The sequence below is a fragment of the Giraffa tippelskirchi genome, chromosome 6, assembly GCF_054371585.1.
Source record: "Giraffa tippelskirchi isolate mGirTip1 chromosome 6, T2T-mGirTip1v1.2.pri, whole genome shotgun sequence".
Taxonomy (NCBI): domain Eukaryota; kingdom Metazoa; phylum Chordata; class Mammalia; order Artiodactyla; family Giraffidae; genus Giraffa; species Giraffa tippelskirchi.
The window spans coordinates 45621-53992 of record NC_137280.1 but is presented as its reverse complement, the minus strand read 5'-3'; the positions used below and the strand labels follow the sequence as shown (position 1 = coordinate 53992).

General features: G+C 42.3%; 1 long non-coding RNA gene across 1 annotated transcript in view; it reads left to right on the top strand.

Annotated features, from left to right (window-relative positions):
- Window positions 1-8372, top strand: part of LOC145508618 (uncharacterized) — a 152277-nt gene that overhangs the window by 112308 nt on the left and 31597 nt on the right. The window lies entirely within an intron of this gene.

The window sequence follows — 8372 nt, the reverse complement described above, 5'->3', positions numbered from 1 at the left end:
CAGGTTCACCTGCCCTGGGGCTCACGGAGACACCTCAGGTGGGCTACCTGGTAATTAGTCCCATTTTCCAGCACATTCAGTTTGAGTAGGAAGGCAGGGTCACCTGGTAAATTGATTCCAGGGTACTGGGATGAGGCAGAAAACCAACGGGCAGCAGGTGAGGTTGCTATGGTGATCGCCTTCGGGTTGGCCGTCCCTGCTCAGCAGAGACCAGACCTGCCCCTCGTCTCCTAGCCCCGCGCCTGGTGTGTTTTCTCAATTCCTCAGTGGGAAAACGAAGGACCGAGCCTACTGGAACCAAGGTAGTGTATTCAACATTATCGTGACAGCTGTAAAGACAGTATCAGACAGAACCGAAGGGCGGGAGAGGAGGACTTCCCTGGGACAAGTGTGGGGAGAGGAGACCCTACCCTTCTTTCTACCATCCCAGGAGGTTCCAGGAACCCACTCATTTCTGCCTTAGGGGCTCAGGCAGCAGAGACCTGGTGTCCTAACCAAGAGTCATGCGACTCCAGATGCAGGGGCTGGGGATTGTGCGGGTCTTACCCCATCCACGTGGGTCTGGATCCCATACTTGGAGACCCTGTGTCTGCTCTTGCCCCTCGGAGATTCCCAACATCTGAATTGAGGGTGTTGCCCTGATTAACCTGTGGTCCTTTTTCTTCTCTTCATCTTGGGACATTCACATGAGGTCAGGCACCTTTGAATGGGTTGCTGCTCTGGGTTCTGCTGAGTGAAAACCTTTGGTGGTGTCATATTAATGTCATAGCATATCACATATCTAAACCATAGGGTCGCCACCGTCTGGGGTTCCCTAGATGGATTTCAGGTAATTTAATTTTTATTTTCTATTGGAGTCAAGTTGATTTCCATTGTTTTGTTAGTTTTAGTGGTACAAGAACTTAATTTGATTTTACATCGAAGCGTATCTATTCTTTTTCCATTTTTTCCTCTCGTATAGATGATTACAGTCTGCTCAATAGAGTTTCCAGTTCTATTCACTAGGCCCTATTTGATTATTAATTTGCTAGATATTAGTGTGTATAGTTAATCCTAAACTCTTAATTATCCCTTCTTTCTAACTTTCTTTTGATAATCATAGTTTGATTTTCTCAGGCTCTGAAGTCTGTTTTATACATTAAGTCATTGGTATGAATTTATAGATTGCACCTGTAAGTGGTATCTCACGATATTTATCTTTCTCTCTGAGTTCCCTCACTTACTGTGATGATTTCTTAGTCCATCCATGCTGCTGACAGCATCCTTATTTCATTCTACTTTATGGTTGAGTAGTATTCCAGTGTACAGATGTACCGCCTAGTCTTCATTATTCTGTCAGTGGACCTTTTGGTGGATTCCACGTCTTGCCTATTGAAATAGTGCTGCCCTGAAAATCAAGGGGCATGTGTCATTTTGAATGGTGATTTTCTGTGGACCTGCGCTTCCCTTGTGGCTCAGCTGGTAAAGAATCCGCCTGCAATGAGGGAGACTTGGGTTTGATCCCTGGGTTGGGAAGATCCCCTGGAGAAGGGAAAGGCTACCCACTCCAGTGTTCTGGCCTAGTGAATTCCATGGACTGTATAGTCCATGGGGTTGCAAAGGGTCAGACACGACTGAGCTAATTTCTCTTCACTTTCTCTGGATCTAAGCCCATGAGTGGGATTGCAGGGCCATATGATACCTCTATGTCTTGTGTTTCTTGGAAGCTCCATGCTGTTTTCCATAGTGGCTTCACCATTTACATTCTCAAAAAGATTGTAGAAGGATTTCATTTTCTGTATATTCTTTGCAGATCTTTTATTTTATTTATTTATTTTATGTTTATTCTTTGTAGATCATTTTGATGATGGCCATTGTGACCAGCGTGAGGTGATACTTTATGGTAGTTTTGATTGGCATTGATTTAATAATTATTGGTGTGGAGTATCTTTCCATGTGCTTTTTTTATTTTATGTTTTGTGAGTACAATTTACCTCTGGAAAACGGCTTCTTGAATCTCGGCCTTGTTTGGAATTCTTTTCTGATGAAATACCCTGGGACATTTCTTGAGGGCAGATGTCATTTAAAGCCCTGTCAAACTTGTGACTATTTAGAGCCCTTCAGCACCTGTTTTATGGCTTCCCTTCTCGCTCGGTGGTAAAAGAATCCACCTGCAATGCAGGAGACTTTCAGGAGACCTGGGCTCAATCCCTGGGTTGGGAAGATCCCCTGGAGAAGGAAATGGCAAACCACTCCCGTATTCTTGCCTAGAGACTCCCATGGACAGAGGAGCCTGGCCGGCTACAGTCCACGGGGTTGCAAAGAGACGGACACAACTGAGCAACTAAACAACAACAACTGCACCAGTTTTGACATGTAAATCTTGATCTGTACCAGCTAATTACTCCTCCACCCCCTGCCACCTTTCCATTTTGCCACCTTTCCATACGTTTCTGAGTCTGTGAAACTGTTTGCCTTTTGTAATGATGTTCATTTGTATCCATTTTTAGATTCCACAGAAGTGATACTCTCTATTATCTGACTTTCCCTTTCTCAGTTATTTCACTTAGTTTGATCTCCTCTAGTTTCTTCCCTGTAACTGGAAATGGCATTATTTCACCCTTCTTTGTGTCTGAGCAATATTGCATTGTGTACATATGCCTCATTTTCTGGATCCTTCTGTCTGTCCTTGTTCACTGAAGTCGCTCCCTTGTCTTGATTGTTGACCCGGTGCTGCCGTGGTCTGTGGAGTGCAGGTGTCTTTTAAAATGTTGCTTTTTCCCCTTGATCTCCTTCTAGGTGTTGGATTTCTGGTTCACCGAGTACTTCTATGTTTAGTTTTTAAAAGAACCACCATAATGTTCTCCCTAATTGGTGTACCAATTTACATTCCCACCAACAGTGTAGGAGGGTTTCTTTCTCTCCACACCCTCTACAAAATTTATTGTTGTAGGTATTTGATGTGGCCATTCTGACCAATGTGAGGTGAAAGCTTATTGTACATTTGATTTGCCTTTCTCAAACAACTAGTAATGCTGAGCATCTTTTCATGTGCTTTATGGCCGTCTCTATGACTTCTTTAGAGAAACATGCATTTAGACCTTTGGCTGATTTTTTTTGTTGAGTTTTTTTTTTTTAGCTGAGGTGTACTAATAATTTGTATGTGTTGGAGAGAAAGTTCTTGTGAAATCAACCCTGAATATTCATTGGAAGTGGAAGGACTGAAGCTTAAGCTCCAATGTTTTGGCCACCTGAGGCGAAGAGTCGACTCATTGGAAAAGACCCTGATGCTAGAAAAGATTGAGGATGGGAGGAGAAGGGGCAGCAGAGGATGAGGTGGTTGGATGGCTTTACCCACTCGACAGACATGAGTTTGAGCAAACTCCCAGAGACAGTGAGGGACAGGGAAGCCTAGCGTGCTGCAGCCCATGGGGTCACAAAGAGTCAGACGTGACTTAGCAACTGAACAACTACAAAAACCTGGATCTCCCTGAATATTAACTGCCTAGCAATTCAGCTGGCATTTAATATTCAGCTGCACAGTATGAAAAGACAAAAAGATATGACACTGAAAAATGAACTCCCCTAGTTGGTAGGTGCCCAATATGCTACTGGAGGAGAGTGAAGAAATAAATCCAGAAGGAATGAAAAGGCTAAAGTCAAAATGGAAGCAGTTGTGGGTGTGTCTGGGGGAGGAAGTAAAGTTTGATGCTGTAAAGAGCAATATTGCATAGGAACCTGGATGTTAGGTCTATGAATCCAGGTAAATTAGATGTGGTCAAGAAGGAGATGGCAAGAGTGAACATTAACATTTGAGGAATAAGTGAACTAAGATGGATGGGAATGAGTGAATTTAATTCAAATGACCATTATATCCACTACTGTGGACAAGAATCCCTTAGAAGAAATGGAGTAGCCCTGATAGTCAACAAAAGAATGTGAAATGGAGTACTTGGCTGCAGTCTCAAAAACAACAGAATGATCTCTATTCATTTCCAAGGCAATTCATCCAATATGAAAGTAATCCAAGTCTATGCCCCAAACTCTAATGCTGAAGAAGCTGAAATACTGATTCTATGAAGACCTACAAGACCTCCCAGAACTAACACCCAAAAAAGATATCCTTTTCATCATAGGGACTGGAATGCAAGTTATCTATGAAATCTCTACTTTTCCCCCCCCAACTTTATGCTTCAGAAGGTAGAGCAGAGTGGTGAGCATCAGGTCCTTGTGAGTTACTTATATCAGATACACTTTTCTGTGAATATAAACAGGAAGATAGATAAATTATATGAATTATCTCTTAGAGACAAAGATTTCTGTGCATATGTTGAAGGAAGGAAGGAAGGAAGGCAGAGGATTTTCCTTGTGGATTACTTGTTACATATATTGATTTCTTGTCAATTTAGGTATGGACCTCCTAATGCATCCCATCCCTTCACTTTAATTTTTTTCTGGAACCATTTGTTTAATTTGAATTCTCAGAGTCTCTTTCAGAATTGGAAATTTGTTGACTTGCACATCTATTTTTTAGTTTACCTGGACAATACCTCATACACCATGTTCTACCTCTGCCTTAGTGTATGATCCTTCAAACTCCATCCCTGTGACTACCAGTGTCATAATTCCCTAACTTCAGCAGCAGTTTTATATGAGTGAGAAATAGTCTACTGTATACATGCAGCACATCTTGTTATTCAGTTGCTCAGTCGTGTCCGAATCTTTGTGACTCCATGGACTGCAGCATGCCAGGTTTCCTTGTCTATCACCAATGCCCAGAGCTTGCTCAAACTCATGTCCATTGAGTTGGTGATGCCATCCAACCATCTCACCCTCTGTCGTCCCCTTCTCCTGCCTTCAATCTCTCCCAGCATCAGGGTCTTTCCCAATGAGTCAGTTCTTCGAATCATGTTACCAAAGTATTGGAGTTTCAGCTTCAGTATCAGTCCTTCTAAAGAATATTCAGGACTGATTTCCTTTAGCATTGATTGGTTTGGTCTCCTTGCATTCCAAGGGACTCTCAAGAGTCTTCTCCAACAGCACAGTTCAAAAGCATCAATTCGTTGGCATTCAGCTTTCTTTATGGTCCAACTCTCACATCCATACACGACTACTGGAAAAGCCATAGCTTTGACTAGACGGACCTTTGTCAGCAAAATATTGTCTCTGCTTTTTAATATGCTGTCTAGGTTGCTCATAACTTTTCTTTCAAGGATCAAGCATCTTATAATTTCATGGCTGCAGTCACCATCTGCAGTGATTTTTGGAGCCCCCCCAAATAAAGTCTGTTAGTTTTCCATTGTTTGCCCATCTATTTGCCATGAAGTGATGGGACCAGATGCCATGATCTTTGTTTATTGAATGTTGAGTTTTAAGACTGCTTTTTCACTCTCCTCTTTCACTTTCATCAGGAGGCTCTTTAGTGCCTCCTCACTGTCTGCCAAAAGGGTGGTGTCATCTGTGTATCTGAGGTTATTGATATTTCTCCTGACAATCTTGATTCCAGCTTGTGCTTCATCCAGCCCAGCATTTCACACGATGTACTCTGCATATAGTTAAATAAGCAAGTTGATAATGTACAGCCTTGATGTACTTCTTTCCCCATTTGGAGCCAGTCCATTGTTCCATGTCTGGTTCTAACTGTTGCTTCTTGACCTGCATACAGATTTCTCAGGAGACTGTTCAGATGGTCTGGGATTCTCATCTCTTGAAGAATTTTCCACATTTTGGTGTGATCTGTACAGTCAAAGGCTTTGGCATAATCAATAAAGGAGATGTTTTTCTGAAATTCTCTTGATTTTTCTATGATCCAATGGATATTGGCAATTTCATCTCTGGTTCCTCTGCCTTTCTAAATCCAGCTTGAATATCTGGAAGTTCATGGTTCATGTAGTGTTGAAGCCTGGCTTGGAGAATTTTGAGCATTACTTTGCTAGCATGTGAGATGAGTGCAATTGTGTGGTAGTTTGAGCATTCTTTGGCATTGCCCTTATTTGGGATTGGAATGAAAATTGACCTTTTCCAGTCTTGTGGCCACTGCAGAGTTTTCCAAATTTGCTGGCATATAGAGTGCAGCACTTTCAAAGCATCATCTTTTAGGATTTGAAATAGCTCAACTGGAATTCTATCACCTCCACTAGCTTTTTGTAGCAATGCTTCCTAAGGCCCAGTTGACTTCACATTCCAGAATGTCTGGCTCTAGGTGAGTGACCACACCATCGTGGTTATCTGGGTCATGAAGATCTTTTTTGTATAGTTCTTCTGTGTATTCTTGCCACCTCTTCTTAATATCTTCTGCTTCTCTGAGGTCCATACCATTTAGGTCCTTTATTGAGCCCATCTTTGCATGACATATTCTCTTGGTATCTCTAATTTTCTTGAAGAGATCTCTAGTCTTTCCCATTCTATTGTTTTCTTCTATTTCTTTGCATTGATCCCTGAGGAAGGCTTTCTTATCTCTGCTTGCTCTTCTTTGGAACTCTGTATTCAAATGGGTATATCTTTCCTTTTTTCCTTTTCCTTTCACTTTTCTTCTTTTCACAGCTATTTGTAAGGCCTCCTCAGACAACCATTTCGCCTTTTTGCATTTCTTTTCCTTGGGGAAGGTCTTGATCCCTGTCTCCTGTACAATGTCACAAACCTCCATCCATAGTTTTTCAGACACTCTGTCTATCAGATCTAATCCCTTGAATCTATTTCTCACTTCCACTGTGGAATCATAAGGGATTTGATTTAGGTTATACCTGAATGGTCTAATGGTTTTCCTTACTTTCTTCCATTTAAGTCTGAATTTGGCAATAAGGAGTTCATGATCGGAGCCACAGTCAGCTCCCGATCTTGTTTTTTGCTGACTGTATAGAGCTTCTCCATCTTTGGCTCAAAGAATATAATCAATCTGATTTCGGTATTGACCATCTGGTGATGTCCGTGTGTAGAGTCTTCTCTTGTGTTGTTGGAAGAGGGTGTTTGCTATGACCAGTGCATTCTCTTGGCAAAACTCTGTTAGCCTTTGCCCTGTTTCATTTTGTACTCCCAGGTCAATTTTGCCTGTTCCTCCGGGTATCTCTTGACTTCCTACTTTTGCATTCCAGTCCCCTATGATGAAAAGGACATCTTTTTTGGGTGTGAATTCTAGAACATCTTGTAGGTCTTCATAGAATAATTCAATTTCAGCTTCTTCAGCATTACTGGTTGGGGCCTAGACTTGGACCTGTGATATTGAATGGGTTGTCTTGGAAATGAACAGAAATCATTCTGTCATTTTTGAGACTGCACCCAAGTACTGCATTTCCAACTCTTCCGTTGACTATGAGGGCTACTTCATTTCTTCTAAGGGGTTCTTGCCCACAGTAGTAGATATAATGGTCATCTGAGTGAAATTCACCCATTAGAGTCCATTTTAGTTCACTGATTCCTAAAATGTTGATGTTCACTCTTGCCATCCCCTGTTTGACCACTTCTAATTTACCTTGATTCATGGACCTAACATTCCAGGTTCCTATTCAGTATTGCTCTTTATAGCATGGGACTTTACTTCCATCACCAGTCACATCCACAACTGGGCATTGTTTTCACTTTGGCTCCATCTCTTCATTCTTCCTGGAGTTATTTCTCTCTTCTCCAGCATCATGTTGGGCACCTACTGACCTGGGGAGTTTATCTTTCAGTGTCCTATCTTTTTGCCTTTTCGTACCGTTCATGGGATTCTCAAGGCAAGAATACTGAAGTGGTTTACCATTCCCTTCTCCAGTGGACTACATTTTGTCAGAACTCTCCACCATGACCTGTCTGTCTCGGGTGGCCCTACATGGCATGGCTCATAGTTTCTTTGAGTTAGACAAGGCTGTGGTTGTTGTGATCAGTTTAATTAGTTTTCTGTGTTTTGGATTCTACCTGAACTATCTATCTGGATTCTACCTGAACCAACAGAAAAGGCCTTGAGTCTCACTACTATTTCCCCATAGAGCATCACACAAACACCCAATCCAGATTCATCATTTTAGGGTCCACAGTACACTACTGAGGGTGCTTCTATGCCAGGAGGCAGCGTTGTCAGGAAGGAGGCTTGAGCTAAGATCCCCAGGACCAGCAGAGGTGAAGACTGGCTAAATTTTGCCTTGAAATTTCTAGCGGCCTCGATCCCACAATGTAATTTTGTCCCAGCCTGACACAGCACACACTAAACCTTTAAAAATTGTTCACTGCCAGACTGTTTTGACCCCACCCCAGTTTAGCAGTGGGACTCAAGCCTGCTCGGCCTCCAGGGATGCTGTAGCGTCCCAACTTAGGGAGGTCGAACGTCATACAGTAGACACTGCTTTCCTTCCCTTTTCTTTAACATCTTGCCAATACTACCCGCAGCATAGTCCAATTGACTTGCTGTGACGGTTGTC